General features: G+C 42.7%; 1 protein-coding gene across 3 annotated transcripts in view; it reads right to left on the bottom strand.

Moving 5' to 3' along the window:
* FYN (FYN proto-oncogene, Src family tyrosine kinase) overlaps positions 1 to 21,818 on the bottom strand; it is a 230,844-nt gene that overhangs the window by 186,298 nt on the left and 22,728 nt on the right. For 2 of the 3 annotated variants that reach the window (XM_066373451.1, XM_066373453.1), the window contains exon 2: positions 15,845 to 15,884. The exons of the other annotated variant lie outside the window; for it this stretch is intronic. The gene's annotated coding sequence lies outside the window, so the exon portion shown is untranslated. The remainder of the gene's footprint in view (positions 1 to 15,844; positions 15,885 to 21,818) is intronic. 3 annotated transcript variants of the gene reach the window in all.

Here is a 21,818-nt window from a genome sequence, read left to right as displayed (position 1 = left end):
TTGAGTAGTGTATAACACAAATGTCATTGTTTACATAATGAGATCTCACTTTTGGAACGCTGAGGTTCTTGTACATTTTTTGGTAAAGCACAAGTGTTATTTCCAGCATACATGCTGCCTTTCCAAATATGTAATGTCATCATGGAAAGTTTCAAACAGACAATACCAATCAGATGATGATAAAAAACCATGATTAAAATATTTTGAAAATTCCACCACTACTGAGCTCTCTGGCCTGGAATCAGATAAATCTGATGAATGCTATTAATGAAGGGTGACCCCAAAATAAAAAGTTTTAAAAAGCTGCACTTCTGAGACTCCAGAGAACAAATGCTTTTAATGATTTAATGCTCTACTTTCATTTTCATAGAAATGCTAACCAAAGAAGTTATCCTCATTAAAATCCAGATTTGGAATAATGGAAATTTATCAAAAAGAAAATGAATCCTATTAGCCTTATGTATCAGAGTGGTCAGAACTCACAAAGCCAAAATTCTCCTTCAGGATTGTGTCATATTTCATAATTAATTTGCTGTTCTAAATGCCGTAGACCGTCTTTCTTAGGTCAATGAGCAATTTACAGAGCAGCTCTGAGTTCTCATCAAATAATCCTATGAAGTAAAAGAGAAAGAAATGACAAACCCTGTGTAAGTTTACTGAGTTTATAAAACACAAAGTGTGGCTGTTGGAACACTCCCTGTGTTTGGAGGAAAGCGTGCCTCTGGGTGAGTATATGTTTTGGAAGCTTAATTAGAATCCATGCCACCATCATTTGAAGTGGAAACAGAACACTTAAATGTCTGGCAGCATCTATCTGCTCCTCAGATAAATAATAATCTTTAGTTATTATATGTATTATAATATATATATAGTAATAACTAAAGATTATTGCTGATCAGAGAAAACTGAGTAAAAATGGAGAAGTAGGTATTTATTCCTACAGAGATGGAACCTGCTTCCTACTGACAATGTGACTACAGTTCATGCAAGATAACTTTCTCCCTTTCCACACCTACACCTTTCTTTTCATATTCCTAGCTTTCTCTACCACGCTTTGATGGGGAGTTGTAAGACCCTAATGATATTCTTTTCCTCTCCAATATTTAGCTAATCCTGCATTTCATCTTTCCTTTGGACTTCCCCTTTTCTTAAAATTTAATGTTTACTCATGGGAATATCAAATAAAATGTCTAAACATAATCACTTTGGAAAACTATTTGGTATTATCCATTAAAGTTAAAGATGCACATACTCAAAGACTCAAATTCTTCTTAGGTACCTATCCTGGAGAAATTGTTTGCATCAGGATACACATGCAAGAATGGTCTTAGCAGCACTGTTTAAATACCACAAAACTGAAAATGACCCAAATGTCCATCAAGAGGACACTTAATAAAATGTGGTACAATCATGCAATGCAGAACCATACAGCAGTGAAGATAAATAAATTTCATTCATGTCACTTCATGCACCAATGGAGATGAATCTTATAAAACAAATGTTGATTGAGAAAAGCAATTGGTACAAAAATATCATGTATATATATATATGGCCCCAAGGCAAACAGAGCTTAATAACAGACTGCTTAGGGAAACATACTTACACAAAAAAGCCAGGAAATGCCTAACAAAAAATTCAGAATGGTGGTTTCTTTTGAGGGAGAGAGGTATGGCTGGGAGGAATGCACAGGGGCTTCCTAGGCACTGGTGAGATTCTAGTTCTTAAGCTGCAGAATGGGTGTGGGCAGGGGCTGTACTTCTCTCCCTCCACACCCCTGTGTGTATGTGTATGTACATATACATACTTCTGACACACACACACACACACACACACACACTCTTCTGTATGTATATATATTCTTTTATACATCATCATTATAATGATTTTTCATGTTATCCTGAGCCCTGGACCACCTCAGCACCTCCTTCCCAGCATTCTGCCCCTCTTCAGAGTCCTCAGTTCGTTCAGACTCTTGTTTTAAGCTGAGTGCTCACTCCATCTAACTCCCTAATCTAATCAAACATGACAACCTTTGAAGACCCAATGTGGCATCCTTTGCTTTCTACGTGGACTCACCTGGAGCATTTATCCAGGCCACCCCGATGGGACAGCCAACTCTGTGTGACATCCCACTCAGAAAGTGGTGTCAACTGTGTTGTGAGGGGGCCTGAAATGCCACTCAGAGTGCAACTGCCATTTGGTAAAGTATACCAAGGAGCTTACGTAGGCAGCTGGCTGGGATCTCCCACACTGACCCAACCACAGGGTCTCCAGCTGTCTCGAGAAGCATGGCAAGTTTGCTCCATGAAATTACTGCTATGCAGTCCAGCCGACTTCCCCAAACCACCCCTTCGTCATTCCTGTAAAACAGTGGTTCTCAAAGTGTGCGCCCTAGAAGATTTCCAGGTGCGCCCTATGGGATTCCAGAGAAATATGTGCCTGTTGGGGACCAAAAAACCAACAGTGTTTTTGGAGTTTAGATTTTTGGGGGACAGAGATGTGGAGGATTGGCTGTAAGCTGACAGTCTGCCCAACCCCCACCTCACTTGCCTGATTAGGTTGCAAAAGGCTGTTAAGCTGTGGTGCTGGATTGTTTACACTACCCTCCATGTTCCCCAGAAAGACTGGAGGCAAGTTTCTTCTATCTTTTGTCTGGTGTAAAGTTAAGATGATATGTATGGTGGGGGTTTTGGATTGATGATTAAACATACGGAATTGTCTCTTGAAGCCTTTTGGATTTCTATAAAAGAAGAATATGTGGCAATATCTAAAAAAGCTTTGAACATTTTAGTGCAATTTTCAACATCCTATTTATGTGAATTTAAATTTTCTACCCTCAACACAATTAAGAATAAGAAGAGAGAAATCCTTCAATGAGAGTTTGCCTTTCAGATATATGCCCAAACATTGAAGAAATCACTAGGACACATCAGGCTCATGTTTCTCATAAAAACAAAAATGAAAAAACTTAACACATTTGTGCCAGGACCTGCCGAATTTACTAAATCTTACTAAGAATGTATCTATATATTGATATATAAAAAAGGTAACTTTTTTATTTTTTTTTATTTTTCAACCCCTCTTTTTTATGAATTCTAAAAAATATAACTCAAAAAATGTAGCATAAACATGTTTTTTAATATCTGAATAAATTTTGTTGTATTTTTTTTCATTTAATTACCCTAAAAGCACGCTTGGACTTTATATTTTTTCTTTAATATTTGACTTAATTATTATAACATATTTCTCAGAAATTTGTATATAGTGCGCCTACAATTACTTGTAGGATTTTAAATGCACCCCGACTTCAAAAAGTTTGAGAACCACTGCTATAAAATAGTCTCCGGTCATCCCCTCTCTCAGACACCCAGGTTTCCAACCGTGGCATAATTCTTTATCTTTCTTTCCTTTTTTAAGAGTAAGCTCTGAGACTACTTTCCTGCTCCAGCTTCAGTGAGACTCCTTCAGGAGTCACTGATCTTGGTACCATAGCCTTAATTTAGACAAAATATGAGTTCTTATTAGATTTATTCTATTTCAGGACTATTTATTCTAAAAGCTTCTATTTCTTCCCCCAAACTTAAAACTTGATAAGCAAATTACTTCAAAAGCAAATGAATATGGCAAATAATTTTTTTACTTTCTTTTTTCTCCCCTATTTAGTAGACTAGCTGTGGAAAAAATACACAGACTGTAACTACTGTCCTGGAGATGTAATTAGATTTTCTTCAAAAATGCCTCATGCCATCTGTATCAAACCTGAAAACAGAACAGCACATGTCCATGAATACATTTTCACCTGAATGGGCCTGTTTGCATTGGATCACAGATGACACCGTGAAGTAAAGAATGAGTATGCAAAAATAATCACAAGAAAAGTAGGGAAGTTTATGCAAAGAGATGGTGGGGTGCCATGAAGCAACTCCAGACTTAACTCTGGGGGGAGCTCGATGCTGTGTCACAGTCAGGGGTCCAGGCTACATGAGTGACTGCAACTGAGAAGTCTCAATTCAGTAATGAGCAAGGAGACTGAAAGACAAGTCTGAAATGCCAGGTCAGGGAAGGTGATTCCAAAGTGAGAGGTGAAAACCTGATTCAGGGCCCTCGTTGTGGGTAAAGAGAGGAAGAAAGAAGGAGGGCCTTCAGAGAAAAGCAAGTTGGTCAATTCCTTCAGTTAGGTGAAGAGAGCTCTTGATGGTCCTGAAGTCAAGAGATATAGTGATGTAAGAGAAAACGCAAACATCTGTAATTCACCACCTCACATTTAAACCAAGATATAGCAATGGATGTTGATGGGGTAAGGCCTCAGATAAAATGGTGGCTGCCTGCAGCTACATACAAACGTGACCTGATTTGGGTTCTATGGCCCAAAAGAAAATAAAAAACAACTTCTACATTTTCTAACAAATAACAAGTGATTTTAGTTATGCCCTTTGGTACTCAAAAAGTTGAAAACTCATGTTCACACAAAATCCTGCACCTGGATGTTTATAGTGGCTTTATTCATAATTGCCAAAACTAGGCAGCGACCAAGCTTTGTTGGATAGAGGTGAATGAATAAATAAACTGTGGGACATTCAGACAATGAAATATTATTCAGCACTAAAAACAAAGGGGCTATCAACCCATAAAAAGACGAGGCAGAATCTTAAGTGCACATTACTTAGAGAAAGAAGCCAATATGAAAAGGCTACATTCTGTGTGACTCCAAATACATTCGGGAAAAGGCAAAACTATAGAGGCAGTAAAAAGATTATTGGTCGCCAGAGATTAGGGTGAGGGAAGATAACTAGATGGAGCACAGAGGTATTTTAGGGCAGTGAAAATACCCTATTTGGTACAATAATGGTATATACATGTCATTATATATTTATTCCAATCCACAGTGTTCAACATTAGGAACTAACTCTAACGTAAACTGTGGACTTTGGGTGATAATGATGTGTTGATGTGGGTTCATCAGTTGTAATAAATGTAACACTGCTGAAAAGCGGTAGCTGGGGAGGCTGTGCATGCGGGGGCTGGGGCACACGGGAAATACTAGTACCTTTTCCTCACTTTCGCGGTGAACCTAAAACTGCTTTAAATTATAGTCTATTAAAAAAAAAAGACTTGAAAATTAAAAACAAACAAGCACTTTGGCCTGACCTGTGGTGGTGCAGTGGATAAAAGCGTCAACCTGAAACACTGAGGTTGCCGGTTCGAAATCCTGGGTTTGCCTGGTCAAGGCACATATGGGAGTTGAAGCTTCCTGCTCCTTCCCCTTCTCTCTCTCTCTCTGTCTAAAATGAATAAATAAAATCTAAAAAAATTCATAAAGAAATAAAAACAAGCAATTTTTCCTTCCCTGACAAATCTTGCTCTATTGGTTCTGAAATGATTGTTTCTGAAGCTTTTTACTTCAGAATACATTATATCGTGTCTTGTCGCTGCTGCTGTTATTATATTTACTATCTAGAAAACAAAAAAAGCCTAATTGCATTTTCCTCTCAGCCACTGTAAAAATTAAATAATGAAAAGGTTACTTGATTGGCTAGAAGTCAGTATTTATTAACACAAATACAAAAAAATACAGTAAATATTATTGTAACTGTCAAAGTTTTTTGTTCTATCAGTTCGTGGTTTATATCTGAAAAAAGTGTCCCTGACATTTTGCCCTCTCTTCATCAGCTTCTTTTTCCTCCAACTCCTATTTGGGTTTCTCTTGTATGGATGTCATAGCACCCTGCACCCCAATTCAGATACTCCCCACATTTACAAGTTCACACTTGATGACTATCTGCTTCCCCACAGCCAACATCACACGGTCGTCAGTGGCACAGGACTTACTCAAGCCCGGGAGGCCCACGCACGCTTCTTACTACATCACACTGCCTCCTGACTGGCCTCGAAACCGTCTCACGTTCTCTCGGTAGTCCTGTTTGGTAGGACTATGCAAGTGAATAAATTGTAGTTTTATCCCTTCTTCTGTTAACATAACATAACACAGTATGTCTCTTTGCTTCCTTCGCTTTACACTCAGTAGTGACACACTGCACAACTTACGAACACCCCACCATTTTCTGAGAAGCAGCTGTATTCACTCAACAGTGTGAATCACACAACACGTCGTCTTTCCAGTGCTCTTAACAGACCACACATAGCCAGAGTAGGATCCGTCTTCAGTAGAGGTGAAACTTTAAAAGAAAGATTAGGACTACACATCTGAGTATGGGGTTCTAGTCCCTTTTTAAAAATCACCCACAGGCTAACAACTGAAGTGTTCTACAGGAAGTAGGGCTCAGGATCGAAGTCCCCCGACATCAATGAGCACAACCAGGTACCTCTGCTCTGCTTTTGGGGCAGCAAATAATAATAACCGAGTACTCTACACTGAGTACCCTACCAAGTCTCCCTTCCTGTAGCACTGCCCTGCCTCAGAGCATCTTCACAGAACTATCAGTGACAGGTTGTGAACACAGAGCACTTAGGTGCCAGCAAAGCATCTGACAGCCACTCAGAGCTTAGTCGATAAAGATAAGGAATCCTGGGCCAAGTGATAATTCACTTTGGTGAACTCAGAGTTGACTGAATGACCACACCTGAGGGCACCGACATCACAGAGGTACCACATGGACATGGAAGGAGGCCCGTGCACAGCAAGACCGTCTGTCCTTGATTAATGTTTTCACCAGGATGTGCTTATGAAGATCCCAAAGAATTCGCGGCTGAACGGGGTAATTGGAAGAATAGAAATTTTAAGAAATTTCAACAGGCTGGAATGATCACCAGGACTGACCAAAACAACAATAACAAAACCCCCCAAAATTAACAGAGATAAAATCCTGCTTTTAATTGTTAAAAAAGATCATGTGTGTGTCTGTGTGTGTGTGTGTGTGTGTCTGTGTGTGATCACCTGCTCTACACCTTCCAATCTGCTCAGCTGGGACAACTCACCCTTGTTCATAAGTTCTGCCAGTGCCTCTGGCCCCAGGCTGGGAGTGGGTGAGGCTCCAGGCTACTGACACTCAGACTCACATCAATGTTATGAGTCTGACTTCAGACCTGGAGCTTTCACTCTTTGGGCTCAAGTGCCTGTCTTGAGCCTCAACCCAGCAATTGACTCTTGTAACTTGTTCTTCTGGACCCAACTCTTTTCCTCAGCTTCCTGGCTGGAGTCTAGTTCCTATATATCAGTCTCCTCTCATCTGGCCCCTTGACCTGCTCATCCAGACAATGCTGCTGGTAATTATCTGTTCTTCTAGGCTGCTACTACGGAAGAACCTCCCCAGTGCTGTGCCTTTAGCACATTGTCTTAACTGCCTTCTGTTTACTGCCTGCTGCTGGTACTGCCCCCATGAACAGGCCCCAGCTCACCGGTCTATCTGCTCTCTGGATCCCTGTCTGGACTACATTCTGGGTCCCAAGCTGATTCCAACCTGCTGCTGACAGAAACCCAGCTCTTCTACGTGCCAGGGGCAAAGGGGAAAGGTTTAAAGCAATTCATATTTTAAAGTCTTCAAGATTTTTATTGAACACAAGTTCAAACAATGTAAGCCAAAGGTGTGACAGAGTGACTAAATGAGAGATGTAATCTTAGTCTGCACTAGTAAAGCGTATAATGATACGGAAAACATGTGCATCTCCTAAAACCTAATAGTCATAGGCTTAGAGTCCTCAGCCATCTCTGAAAAATGGTTCATGTATGAGAGTCACATTTTTAAAGAGGCAATGACATAAAGGAAATGCGTCTAGGGGGAGGTAACCAGAATGACAGAATTCCTGACACCAGGTAGTGTAAGAATATTTGTAAGAACCAGGGCTGTTGCCCTGGGAAAGCAGGATTTGCAGAAATGGGGTCCCAAGTGCTGAAGAGCTCTCACATGAAGGCAGACCCAGAGGCTTATATTATGACAGATAGCTTGGGGGTCTACAGAAACACAGCAGAAGGGGTGGGCTGAGGCAGTGAGTGTGGGTCCCATCTCTGCTTCTGACTCCAGTGACCCTGCATCTCCAACCTCAGTTTCCCTCTAAGACTGGAAGGATCTGATTTTGAAGCCCCCTCCCCACTCCAAAGCCCAGAATTCTTCACCCTTATATTAACCCCAACCTGAGAAAGAAGACAGGTATGGCCTTGCCTGTTCTGAGGCCTGGGAGACAAGGTCAGGTCTTAAGTCTTCCAAATGGCCCCTTCCAAGAAAACCACATTCACTAAAGTAATGTGTGAAATAAGTGGTCTCAAGCTTTATATTTCAGGAAATGAAAAATATAGAAATACCCAAAGAGAGGTTGTCGAAGGCAGAAAAACGCCCACCACCTCCTCTAGATACTCACTTCCTAATCCTTGCAATCTGAGTACCACCTTGTATGGCATGGTGTATGATATAATAAAGTTCAGAGTCTTGAGAGGAGGAGCTTACCCTGGGTTACCTGGTGGGCTCTAAAAGTGACCTAGGTAGCCTTATGAGAGGGAAGGAAAGATGTGATTGAGACACATAGGGGTGAAGGCTATGGCAGAGGCAGAAATTGGAGTGATGTGGCCACAAGGTCAAGGAAGGCCTGTAGCCAACTAGAGCTAGAAGAAGGAACTCAGCTCTACTGACATCTTTTTCTTTTTTTAAATTTATTGATTTCATCAAGAGAGGAAGAGGGAGAGGGAGAGGAAGAGGGAGAGGGAGAGGGAGAGAGGGGGAGAGGGGGAGAAGGGGAGAAGGGGAGAGGGGGAGGGGGAGAGAGGGAGGGGGAGAGGGGGAGAGGGGGAGAGAGAGAGGGGGAGAGTGGCAGAGAGAGGGAGGGGGAGAGGGGGAGAGGGAGGGAGAGTAAGGGGAGAGGGGGGAGAGGGGGAGGGAGAGGGGGAGGGAGAGGGAGAGGGAGAGGGAGAGGGAGAGGGAGAGGGAGAGGGAGAGGGAGAGGGAGAGGGAGAGGGAGAGGGAGAGGGAGAGGGAGAGGGAGAGGGAGAGGGAGAGGGAGAGGGAGAGGGAGAGGGAGAGGGAGAGGGAGAGGGAGAGGGAGAGGGAGAGGGAGAGGGAGAGGGAGAGGGAGAGGGAGAGGGAGAGGGAGGAACACTGAGCTGTTCCTGTATGAGGCCTGACTGAGGATTGAACTGGCAACATCTGCACTTGGGGATGACGCTGTAACCATCCGAGCTATCCAGCTAGGGCTGACATCTTGATGTTGGACTCTGTCCTCTAAAACCATGAGAGAAATAAATCTTTGTTGTTTTAAGACACCAAGTTTATAGTCACTTGTTATGACAGCCACAACAATTAATCCTGAAGGCATTCTGCTGAAATAAAATTTTGTTCCGGGCTAAAAGTAGGCAGTTTTATCCTTCTATAAAAGAAAAGCTTGAATTTTAATGTATTTTTATGGCTTATTCCATACCAGTCTCAGAATAAGTGCAGCTCTTCTTTTAACAGTGTGTAAGGGCAGAGACAAAAGCCATTCTTCATATGTATTTTACTAACAATCTCTACTTCGTGTGTGATTTCAGTAGACAGTATGTCTATGCAGGGCAGACAAACAAATGACTCCAACCTCTACCCAGCCGGCCTGGCTGCAGTGGAACAAATTATGCAGCATCTCACAGCTACAGGAGAAAGCCTGCCGAGTGGTGGAAACTCGTCTTGATTTTCTACTGTAATGTGGGCAGTGTTTCTCCCCAAGCTATCTTGGCAACATCCAGTTCCCGACGTGTAGAATGATAAAGGCTACTGAGATGAGGAGTACAATACAATGATCCCTGAGCCTAGTAAGAGGCCAAAGAAAAACAATGAAGTCCCACAGGCCTCCCTGAACTCCACTGCCCCAGAATACCATCACTGGAAGTCATTCTAATGCCATCACCTAGAAGACCACCTGGTAGAATCAGATTAGATTTAAAGAGATGGTTCCTCTTTTAAGTTTTCTAATTTCTCCTAGATAAAAACATTCTTACTATTTTTAAAACCACAAAGAAAGGAGAAAGTCTTTTTAAATTACATGACAAAAAAATGAAAAATGCACATAAAATTACCAGTGAAATACATGAAGCTGATGAGGGCCATTTGTCTTCCGCCCTCCTGAGCTCCGGAACAAGAGAACACCCACTGTGGAGTGGAAACAGAAGGGTATGCCAAGTCCCAGACCTACTTCTGAATCTTGTCACTTCCTAGATGTAAGTGTTGGGGCAAGTCATTTCATTTCTGTTGAGTTTTACTGAACAAGACAGTATGTATCACTGTATCACTGGATTAGGACAATGTATCAACTGGATTAGGACAATGGTTGGCCCACAGGTACTCATTAACATTTGAGACACAAATGAAGTGTTCCGCATCCCAGCCTAACAAATCACCCCAATTTTTCAATTCTTTCCTTGAATCACAATGTAAACACTGTTATCTGTAGCTATGCCAATAGCCATAAATATCTCCCTGAGTTTATAATGTCTAGGAAGAGATATCTTTGATTATCTTGGAAATTTGAATTGGCAGAAGGCATGTTTCTTCTTCTTGGACAGCAGCACTTATAAGTGTTTTCAATCTAGAGATTTATGTAAAAGAAAGTTGGTCAGTTACTATGGGTGATGCATAACAACTATTTTTGGTCTAGGACTAAAAATGTTTGCTCTTCGGTCTAAAACAGAATTTTAAGCAAGTTCCTCCTTCTAAACACCCCCCACAACCAAAAGCCATTCCCTTTCCCTGACCCCCAGTCACTCGGAAAGCAGGCTGTGTGAAGCCTGGCCTTTACTCAGTGATTACCCAGTGATACAGAGGCTGGTCTTTCCTGATGCCTGATGACCAGTAAAATGAGTCAATCTGTGTGGGAGGTGGGGACAGGGGTCATGGAGAATGGAAGCTAACTTGGCTTCCCATAGGCTCTGGGGCTGGCGCTGGCAGCCCTATGTATGTACCTCAGAAAGAGCCTAAGGGACGACTCATTTGCACATGAGAGTTGCTCTCTCTAGTCCCCACAGGTACCTGGTGAGCCCTCCCCAGCAACCCCCGCCGAGGAAGCAATGGCTTCTACAGATGACAGGGAGTTTGGCCTATGCTGTTCTTCCCTTTCTCCTCTTACTCTCTCTCCTACCTTCTTATAGCAACCAGCATACATAGACCCTCCTTCCCCACCGGCCATACTCGCACTGGACACAGCCTCACATCTTCCCAGCAGCCAGTGTTCTCAAGCCTTTGGACACAGGTGAGCACTGCTGACCTTCTGATCCCTGCAAATCCTATTCCTTCCCAGTATAGAAAAATCTTGTATGAATTAATTTTTCTCTCTCTCAACCAGCTCTGTAGGAATCATGTACCCATGGCTTTAAGCTTGGTCCCAGACGCAGTCTCAAACTGAATCCTCAACTGTTTAAAACCAGATTTTGTGTTCACAAGACTATTAGCCCACAAGAAGAATCCACGATATTTTTATCATTTCTCTTAGGACTTATGAAAATGAAAGAAACACTGAAGAATGGAGCAACTTGCATATACAGTCTGCATTTACAGACTAACACAACACGTTTCAAGGAATTCACTGAGAAAAAGGAAATGAGTCTAAAGCAGGAGGTGATTTTCCTATTTGCTTTTCTTTTTTGAGTGACAATTTTTGTCTATCAAATAGAGAGTAGTATTTGTGGCCATATTTGTGGCCTGACGGCAACTATCTAAATATTGCAAACAGTTGGCATACCGGCACAAGAATTCTTGGTCTCACTGAAACTACAGAAATGACAGGGGCCTCTCTCTAGGCTGGTGCCCAAATACTTTTAATCATGCTAGATACAGGCCATGAAGAGTACATGAAAACCAAACCTTTCTCCTCAGCCCTTTGAGAGTAATTAGAATCAAAATAGATATTATTTTAATCAAATTCATTTAAATTATGAGTTAAATAACTAAATATGATGATTCAATTTAATCAGTTTTACTTTAAAAAAGTGCATTTTTGTTCCTCTGACATAACCTGATTACATATTCTTTAAAATCCAGTTGAGTATGAGTTTCACTTTTAGAAGATACACTTCATATATTTAAATCTGATTTATGGAAACCATACTCAGAAATTTATCCCTCAATAATTCTAGAAGATTTTCTGCCAAAAAAAAAAGTTTTAATATTTCCCTTGTGCTCTTACTGCCCCTCCCTCTTTATCTTCATATTCTCTTTGCTTGCTCAGATGCCTTCATTTTAAAGAATTACCTATTCATTTGTCTGCTTGAAACTTGACATCTGGGCAAGAAACCCATACAGAGAATGATCATCTTATCTCCATGTAATGCTACTAACAAGCATGGTTTCCACAATAAAACCCATAATGGAGAAGAGAAACATGATTTCTGAAATTCACAATATTTTTTTACTTTGCCACCTACTAACAAGTGGCTTTCATTGGCTCTCATTACCCTTTAATTGGGTCATGTGCTATTCATTCATGCCTGAAGTCAACTTTTTCAGAGGGCATGCTAGGAGCCAGGCACTGGGCTGAGCACAGGTAAGGATTTGGATCTGACGAAGCTTACAGTTCAAAAGAGAACACAGATAGTACACAGTTATTGTACAAATAACTATACAACAACAGTATCTTTAAAGAAGTGCAAGGTGCTAGGGCAACTCCATGCAGACTGGGAGGGAGGATATCATGGAAGACCTCTCTAGAAAGTAACATTGCTTTTTTTATTACTCATACAACATTTTTTAAAAGCTCTCACAAATATATCATCTCAAATATTATACCAATTGCAAGGTCATATAGGGTATGGAAAAGAGAAAGCTAGACCCAGAGAGCTATGATTAGAATTTTTGCTGTTACTATGGTGCCTTGAGCAACTCATGGTAAGGGACATAGTTCCCTCATAAGATTATGTCAGTGGTCAAGTGTGACACATATAAAGTACTCAGTATGTAGTAGAAATCTAATAATTATAGACAATAATTAATAATTATAAAATTTATGATTTATTTTTGAGCTTTGGAGATATTCAACTCCAAAGAGAAAATTCAAAATTCCATTTTAGCCTGGCAGTGGATAGAACGTTGAACCTGGAAGACTGAGGTCGCCAATTTGAAACCCTGGGCTTGACCGGTCAAGGCACATACACAAGCAATCAATGAGCAACTAAAAGTAAAGCAACTAAAGTAAGAGTCATAGTTCTCGTTCTCCACCCCCACCCCTCCCCCCTCGGGCTCTCTATACAATCAAATAAAATTTTTTAAAAAAATTCCATCATAAAATTCGCACTATGACTTCTGACTTTTTTTTAGTTGAACTGGCAATTGTTATATTTAGTTGTACAACAGCAGATATATAAACAAAGGCAAAAAGAACAGTTGATGCATCTGTGCTCGACAGTTCTATCAGCATTAGAAAAAGATTATGGGATCAGAGCCTTTGAAGTAGAGCTTTGACAATAGTGAACTCCTACAGGGCAATGTGTGTTTCTCTTAACCACTGGACTGAGCGGGTGCAGGCGGAGCCCTTCGGAGGCAGCGCAGACGCACACACGCAGCCAGCACAAGAATCATTTCCCAGCCCAGTTTTAGCTGCTCTTCTTCTGAATTCCCTCAGTACTGACAAATACCCACCCCACATGACAGGGCTGGCCACACTCTGTTCCTTCCTTAGACACTCACTGTACCTGTGTATGACACACACGGCTCTGCCTTCAGACACCTCCCAGCCCATGGTGGGCCTTACTAAGCATTCTTCAGATGGGTGGCTAAGACCCCTTTATCCTGTTCGGCACAAAGCCAAAATCAGAAAGCTGAAAAATATGTGTGATTTGTGTTCTTAAGTTAAAAAAAAACCCCAAACCGAACAATTTTAATTGGTCCGGAAAAGGACACTACTTTATCCATGAGAAAACTGAGGCCCAGAGAGGAGAAAAAATTTGCCACAAAGCAAGCGAACAAGAGCAGAAGCAAGATTTGAACTCATTCCACTCAGGGCTTCCCACCCCGTTCACTGAGTGCTCCTGTCAGTGGGCACCGAGTTGCACTGGGAAGCGAGCTCATGGGAGCGCCTCCTCCATACACTGGCTCTCCCTCTCTGCTTACAGGATTCCCTGGGCCTGAGCTGCACAAGCAGGGCGTACCTGTGGCCCGAACAGCCCCAGCACGCCCTGGCCGGCTGCTCCAGAGGTTCCAGCTATGCTGTGCTACCATCCTGACGTAGCTCTTGGCACCCAAAGGCTCCTACCTGCTGTGAGTCTGTCCTGGGCCAGGAAGGCCGCAGTGGTACTCCTCCTGCCCCACAGGGAGTACTTTTGCCAGCCCTGGCTTCCGTAGCCAAAACCTAAGCGCACACAGATTCTAAACAGGCTCTCCTCTGCCTGACTGACTGGAGCCTCTTTATTTTCCTCAGTCCCCTTGGTTTGTATGAGTTATGTGACTGAGCTGGATCCCAGACCTTTCTGCAGGAGCTGGGGGGCTGCATGGGTCAAAGGTGAGGGGATGTTCATAAGTGTTCTAGAACAGGGATAGTCAACCTTTTTATACCTACTGCCCACTTTTGTATTTCTGTTAGTAGTAAAATTTTCTAACCACCTACTGGTTCCATAGTAATGGTGATTTATAAAGTAGGGAAGTAACTTTACTTTATAAAATTTATAAAGCAGAGTTACAGCAAGTTAAAGCATATAATAATAATTACTTACCAAGTACTTTATGTCAGATTTTCACTAAGTTTGGCAGAATACATCTTTATAAAACAACTTACTATAGTTAAATCTATCTTTTTATTTATACTTTGGTTGCTCTGCTACCGCCCACCATGAAAACTGGAACGCCCACTAGTGGGCGGTAGGAACCAGGTTGACTACCACTGGTCTAGAAGGTTGTTTCAGATAGTATACTTTCCCAACTTAAAAGATACAAGTCTACATACAGAATGGTGCTGGTTTAAGGAGAAGAACCTTTCTTACACCCAAATTCATAATGAGAACTGATCCCAAGTCATTCTTAGATGACAAAGTGGCAGCCCCTGAGTGGCCAGGGAAACAAGGAATGTAACTCAGAACTGCTGACCCATGACACCCAGGCAACAGAACTGGGCAGTGGAGCCTGGGGCAGAAAAGGGTCCCATGGTGGCTAGTGAGACTGAAGTCCAGCCTCTCATGGGAACTCAAGGCAGGTGGAAGATGATACAGAGTACAAGCAGAGAAGACCCGGCGGGCGTGTGCCGAGGGACTGCATATGTGGTTCTTTCACGCATCCCCTCCACCAAGGAGCTTCCTGGGAGAGCCCAGCCCTCAGTCTGAGTTCCAGAGCCCCTTCTGCATCTGCACAGCTCTAACACACGGTATAACAGTCACCTGTGGACTCAGCTGTCACATTCATTCTTGTCTCAATAGAGTCCAGCATGGCGTCTAACTCCAGTGGGCAACAAAAATGTAAAGTGAATGAAAGAATCAATGACCTGTTATACGGTGCCTGCAATTCAAAGGTACAACTAGGGCAGAGGTAAGCAGTAGCCACCTGAGGCTGGAGAAAAACAACGATAACTGGACTACAGAGGACTTCTTTTAACCAGTGTGAGGACAAAGGGCTACCCACTCCTCACCAGCCCCTGCAGGCTCATCAGTCACAAGGCAGCTGCTCCATTCTATTTTTGGGGTGGGGAGACATATAGCTAAAACAAATGTTCTCATACTTATCAAAATTGGATATTACAACTCAACTTTAGAAAAGGGGAAAACAGCAGGTGCACCTAAGTGAGCTAAGATTTTCTATACACCAGCTCCATCTCCAATTCTGCCTCTCTCTTAGAAATCTATGGACTCAGAGTCACAATCCCAAGTTCAAAGTGGACCAAGTCCTGGGTTCCAACCGGAAAGCCTTTTTAATTTATCAGGCATGTGCTTTAGGTTTGAAACTTGTCAACTTACTTTTTCCACATCTAGATCGGCATTCTGCTTCTTCAAAAATCTGTAGAAGGAGAAAAACAACAAAAAGAAAACAGACATCAAAAGAGAACTGAGCCCTCTGCCTGTAAGCCACCCACAAAACACCACCATAGAATTTCCATTTGATACAGACAACCAATTTACCCACAAGTTTTTTCTTGTTCACACAATTGTTGCAAAGTCACAGTTGCCACAAACACCTGCCTGAAACTGCAAAGACCTGGCCCTGTACCACCAAAAGAAGCTAGCATATGATTTTAACTTTCAGGATCCAGGAAAGATTAAGAATGGATGTCTTAAATGAGTACGCACACATACGCACACACGCGCGCGCACACGCACACACCCGTTCTTCAGAATACCTACAAGTCATCCACAGTTGGGACACACTAAAATTAAATTTTTGAATTTTGCAAGCTCTAGATTTAAATTTACCCCTAGCCCCCAGTATGTATCTGTCCCACTTCCTGTCTGACTGTGGGTGGGCCTCACTGTCAAAACCACCTTCTTGGAATGACCCCCATTTCTCATTAGGCTGGGGTTCCCTCACTGGAAGGCTTGCCAATTCACCAGCCTGTACCAACTTGTCCACAGAACTCAGCCCCAGGGTTACCTTAGAACCTCGTGCCAAGGCCCTGGCAAAGCTGTATGCTAATTCTGATGGCACCCATGCCCAATTCACATTAATCTTTAAAGTGCTAGCAGGGGGGTGGCAGATTTCCAATTTACTTATACACTTTCTCTACAACCTGCCAGTATTATAGTACCTCATTTATTATTTGCGATTTTAGCTGTTTGAACAAAACTTCGGTTTTAATAAGGTGTCTAAGAGAACAATAAAAATGGTTGAATGGAAGTATGTTGACAGTAATATGTTTAGGGCAGAAAGTGAAAGGTTTGAGAAATCTGAGAAAAAGAAGCAATTTTTTCTATCTTAGTAGAAACTCAAACTTTTTTCAATAGGATTCTTAGCATCTTTCTTCCTGGTTTAAAATATCCCATCACAAATTCTATCCCCACCAAAACCATCCTGCCCTCACATACACAAAAGAGAAATTTTGTGCTGTTTCAAAGGATGCAAAATTAACAGTAGCATCTTTGTTTTGTTTAATCAAAGACGACTCAGAATGAAGGCAAGAAAAAAATGACTATGGGGAGGAGAATCAGAAACTCATATATTGTCTTCTGCAGATGGGCATTCAAATCATGAACTCACTGCAGATATGCAAGAGAACCAGCACGGTGCTAGAGGGAGAGAAGGCGCCAGTGAGCATGTCCTGACAGCTTGTACCTCAGCAACCCATGTCACCCCAGCTCTTTCCTGCTTCTGAGACGTGCTGTCGTCCTGTGCTAACCGAGGAGATTCCACCAGGCAATCTATGCCTTTTCTTCTGGCTAACCCACTGGGACCTAGGCATTACCAAGCTGTAAAAAAAAATGAGAATGCTTTCCGTCCAGAAATTTTAACTGGAACTAGAAAACAGTAATACCGTACAATGAGAACATTCCACCAAAGGGAACATATATACAGAGAACGTCTGACTTCCATTCTTGCACACTTCCACAAAGATTGAGGAAGGCCGTAGCTCTGATTTGTAGAACGGAATTTTCTATGTGCAAGGTGAAAGATTTCTTCATCTGCCACACAAAGAGCAGTTGGAGAATCATTACACTTTTCCAAAGTACTAGGGAAACTTAACCTCTCTCATGCATTCAGCACAACTGCAACCACAGAGAATGCCTCCAGGCTGTGAAAGAATGAGCCTTCACTCCACCACACTTTAGCAACCAGTAACAAAAGGAAAACTGAAAAACCGTTTGGAGCTGCTGGCTCACTACTGCATATGAATCTTATCCATACACATATAAACAGCATCATCTGATTTCTGTTTCAGGCTTACTAAACAGATGGACTTAATTAACAAAGACAATACATATACACATCATCCTGCAGCCATAAACCAGAAGGCTGTCACAGCTTTAACTTCAAAGACGTCCAGCAAGCACATGCTTAGGTATTTTTAGGCACCAGAGTGCCATTGTTTTAAAGAGGATAGGGATGGATGAAACAGAATTGCCTAAAAGTACACTTCATGTGCCAACCCCATCTAGAAAGAAGAGTAGAATTTTTTTAAGTGAGAGGAGGGGAGTTAGAGACAGACTCCTGCTTGTGCCCCAACTGGGATCCACCCAGCAACCCCCATCTGGAGCAGATGCTTGAATCAACTGAGCTATCTTCAGCGCCTGAGGCTGACACTCAGAACAACAAGCTATCCTCAGCACCTGGGGCCAACACTTGAACCAATCTAGCCACTGGCTGCAAGAGAAGAGAGAGAAGGGGGAGAGGAATGGGGAGAGAAGCAGATGGTCGCTTCTCCTGTGCACCCTGATCAGGTATCGAACCCGGGATGTCTGCACACTGATGCTCTATCCACTGAGTCAATTGGCCAGGGTTGGCATTTGTTTTTAAAACCAGGTTTATCTTTCTTAAATAAAGACTATGTTTCTGAAAAGTTGGGAATAAATATATTTTGGCCATAAAGTATTTCAAGTGTAAAAAGAGATATATTTTATTTAAATGACTCCTACATTTTAAAAAAAATGACTTAAAAAAATTAACCAATTATTCTCCTACTTTATCTTTATTCAAAATCTAGATGTTTAAAATATTCAAGTTTTATGATTCCAAGGCTTAAGGCAAGATAGACACCCTCCATTCCCCATATGTGTGTGTAAAGATATGGGTGTGCGTATGTAGTTTTACAGACATTTTAAATAGTTGACTATATATTCAATTGTGGGTTTGTGGGCATTAGGGCATTTTCCATGCTTTTGTTTTTGCTTCTGAAGTAGGTACTGATGTTTGAGAAACATGACTGAAGTGACCCATATTCCCCAGGTTATGTTACAAACTTGTGATCTACTGCAGGAATAGGAGCCAACGGATGAGGCTCTGACCAAAATACAACTACAGAAGTCCCCCCCCGCCCCCCCCATCGGCAGTTCCACTTTCTGTGGTTTCAATTAGCGCCAGTCCTAAAACATTCTATGGAAAATTACAGAAAAAAACAATTCATAAGCTTAAAATTATGTGCCATTCTAAGCAGCATATGAAATCTTGCTCTGTCTGGCCTAGGACTTGAATCACCTCTTTGTCCAGTGTCTCCATGCTATATACATTCCTCACCCGTTAGTCACTCAGTGGCCATCTTGGTTATCACATCGACAGTGCTCGTGTTCAAGTAACCGTTATTTTACTTCACGATGACCCCAAAGCACAAGAGAGTGGTGCTGGCAATTCAGATATGCCAAAGACAAGATGAAAATGTATGTATGTATGTATGTATTAGAAGAAACACAGTATACAGGGTTTGGCACTGTCCGTGGTTTCCGGCACCCATTGGGGGTCCTAGAATGTGCCCCTAAAGATAAAAGGGGACTCCTGTACTTCTAACTATTTAGATCAGAGCAAATCCTCCATCTTTGGGAGAATACAGAAAGGTTTTTATTTTAGAGGAAAATCTAAAAATAAAACTGAGACACTCTCAACTTTGAGCTCTCTCTTGATATAACCATCCCTCCAGCCCTCACCACTCTCATATTTCCAAATGCCGAGGGGACATCTCCAATAGGGACCTACCAAAATCACCGTAAGATTGGACAGGCAGGGAAAGGGATAACCAGACAGAGTCAAAGAGGCGTCAGTCACATGTTCAGAGAATGGAAAGAGGCTTGGTAATGCCACAGGACAGAGAAGGGGGTAGGAGGACGGTGGTAGGCTGGTGGGAGAAAAGTGGTAAACTAGGGCAGATGCCAGACTGTGAGAGGCAGCATGGATTAGCTACAAAGTCAGCTGGTTAGAGGAACACGTCTGCTTCCTCTGACCAGTATATTTTCAACCTGCCTCTCTCCCAGGAAGGGGCAGAAAAACAGATGCAGCCCTCAGCATATTCCTGGGCTTCGCACCACCTTTCCAATCTCACTAACCAACTGGTCTTCAGGGCGCAAGACAAAATCACCTTTTCACTTGTTGCCTTTGGTCTCACTTCTGTGCAGAACTGGGTTTCCTCTCCTCTGTGTTCTCACAGCACTTTACTCACTACCTGTTTCACTGTGTTCCCCGCTCGAAGGCCAGCCTGTCTATGGCCAGGACACAGGAAGCACAACGCCTGCAACCCTCGGGGGTGGGGGGTGCCAGCTCTGCTGGTGGAGGCGGAGGGTGATGAGGAGCAGTGACAGAGTAACTATGAAGGAGAAACTGACAGAAAGGACAGGAATGTGACTGTGACTGTGCTAAATCAAGCCCACCTGGCTCTCTCCTGCATGTAGGAGGAGGGGGTGTGGAGAGAGGGGATGTACACACGTATCACACACAGCATACCCATAACCAGAAGATGATCCTGTTTTTTTAATTTAGTCCTGTGTCTTTAGCTATAAATAAAACAACAAATGATCCAATCTGGTGATTATGCTGTTATTTGTAATGTTCCCCAGTGTTTCCCATTCTATTTTAAAAATGTGACTGAGAAACTGAGATTCACTACATTAGAGTGACACTCATGTCTCACATGAAGGATTTAAGGGGGCCATGGCAAGTCTAAGATTTAAATCACGGTTTGAATTTTGCGTAATTATTTTAAGAAAAGGACGACCCAAAGAGAAATGAGGTGTACTTTTCTCTTGCTACAGAATCTTCTCTAGTTCCAATTCAACCCTTTTTACTACTTGAAATAGATTTAAAATATTCATTGACCTGCCAAAAAACATCTGCACATTACTAGACACGTCTTCCCATATTCACATATGAATGGCTCCTTTCTGCTCCAACGATCTTAGCTCTATTCAATCAAAACTAAAGTGAGAACCTCAGAACTGTACGTGGTGTGTTGTCAGTGGCGACTGAGGATAAAATAGTCATTTGATAGCAACTTCTATATCAAGCGTGTCAACGGGGGTAGTGTTCCTTCCTTCATTATTCTTAACTTAGGATCCAAGGCACAAAAAAGACCAGGCCGGGCCAGACTCTGCCACCATTCCAAAGAAAGCCGAGACACATACAGAGTGCACACAGAAGCTGCTCAATGTTCTCGACGGCGGGGGGGAGCCCCCCGCTCCCTGCCTGAAGCCCAGGAACAGGCCCATTCTCACAGGAGCTCCCAGATGCCTCCACAGCTGCAGAGACATGAAGTGTAGTGCTTGGGACCATGCACGCCAGGCTCACCACAATCTCCTGTGTGCCTGACAGATGGGGCAGGCCCCCGAGACAGCGCCCAGCTCAGACAAGGCCCTTTGTTGTGGGTAGTCCTCACTGCCCTGTTTCCCCCAGGAAAAGTGAATTTTCCTCTAGCCATTCCTGCTGGCCCTAGACTAGCTCATTATCCCGTGTCCCCCTGCACACGAACCTTCCAATAGGATTTGAGATGGCAACACCTGCCACCTTTCTCCCCTGGTAAAGGTGCAGTGTGGTAAGTGCACATTCACAATGGGGCGGGCACAGGGCAGTGAGAAAGTTGGTAGCAAGTCAATGCCACTCAAGGGAACCCTTGGCACATGGACATTGGGCTGAAGGAACTCAAAGGAGAGAGAGAGGACAGCCAAGGTGGCTGGGGCTCGAGTCTCCTACACTGGGCGGACATCACCAGGCATAGGCAATGTCATATATACTTTGTTCTCTACCACCTTGTTCCTACTTCTTTTATATATAAATATTCATTTAGCTCCCTGACAAGGTAATACATGCTCATTGAAACTCTGAACCTCCCTAGCATGACAGTGGAGCTTTTCCCCTCTGGCTGTTTTTTCTGTGCAGGTGGAAGCGGTCACACTCTTCTGCAGCACCTCTGCCTTGCACGTCACACCTACAGCACTTCCAGCCGGCCTGACAGATGCGAAGCAAACACGAGGGGAGACATCCCTCATATGACAATGTACCCAGTACAATGAACTGCAGAGTCTT

Source organism: Saccopteryx leptura, chromosome 3 (assembly GCF_036850995.1).
Source record: "Saccopteryx leptura isolate mSacLep1 chromosome 3, mSacLep1_pri_phased_curated, whole genome shotgun sequence".
NCBI classification, from domain to species: Eukaryota; Metazoa; Chordata; class Mammalia; order Chiroptera; family Emballonuridae; genus Saccopteryx; species Saccopteryx leptura.
Note: the sequence above shows the minus strand (reverse complement) of the source record. Positions and strands in the feature narration are given on the sequence as shown.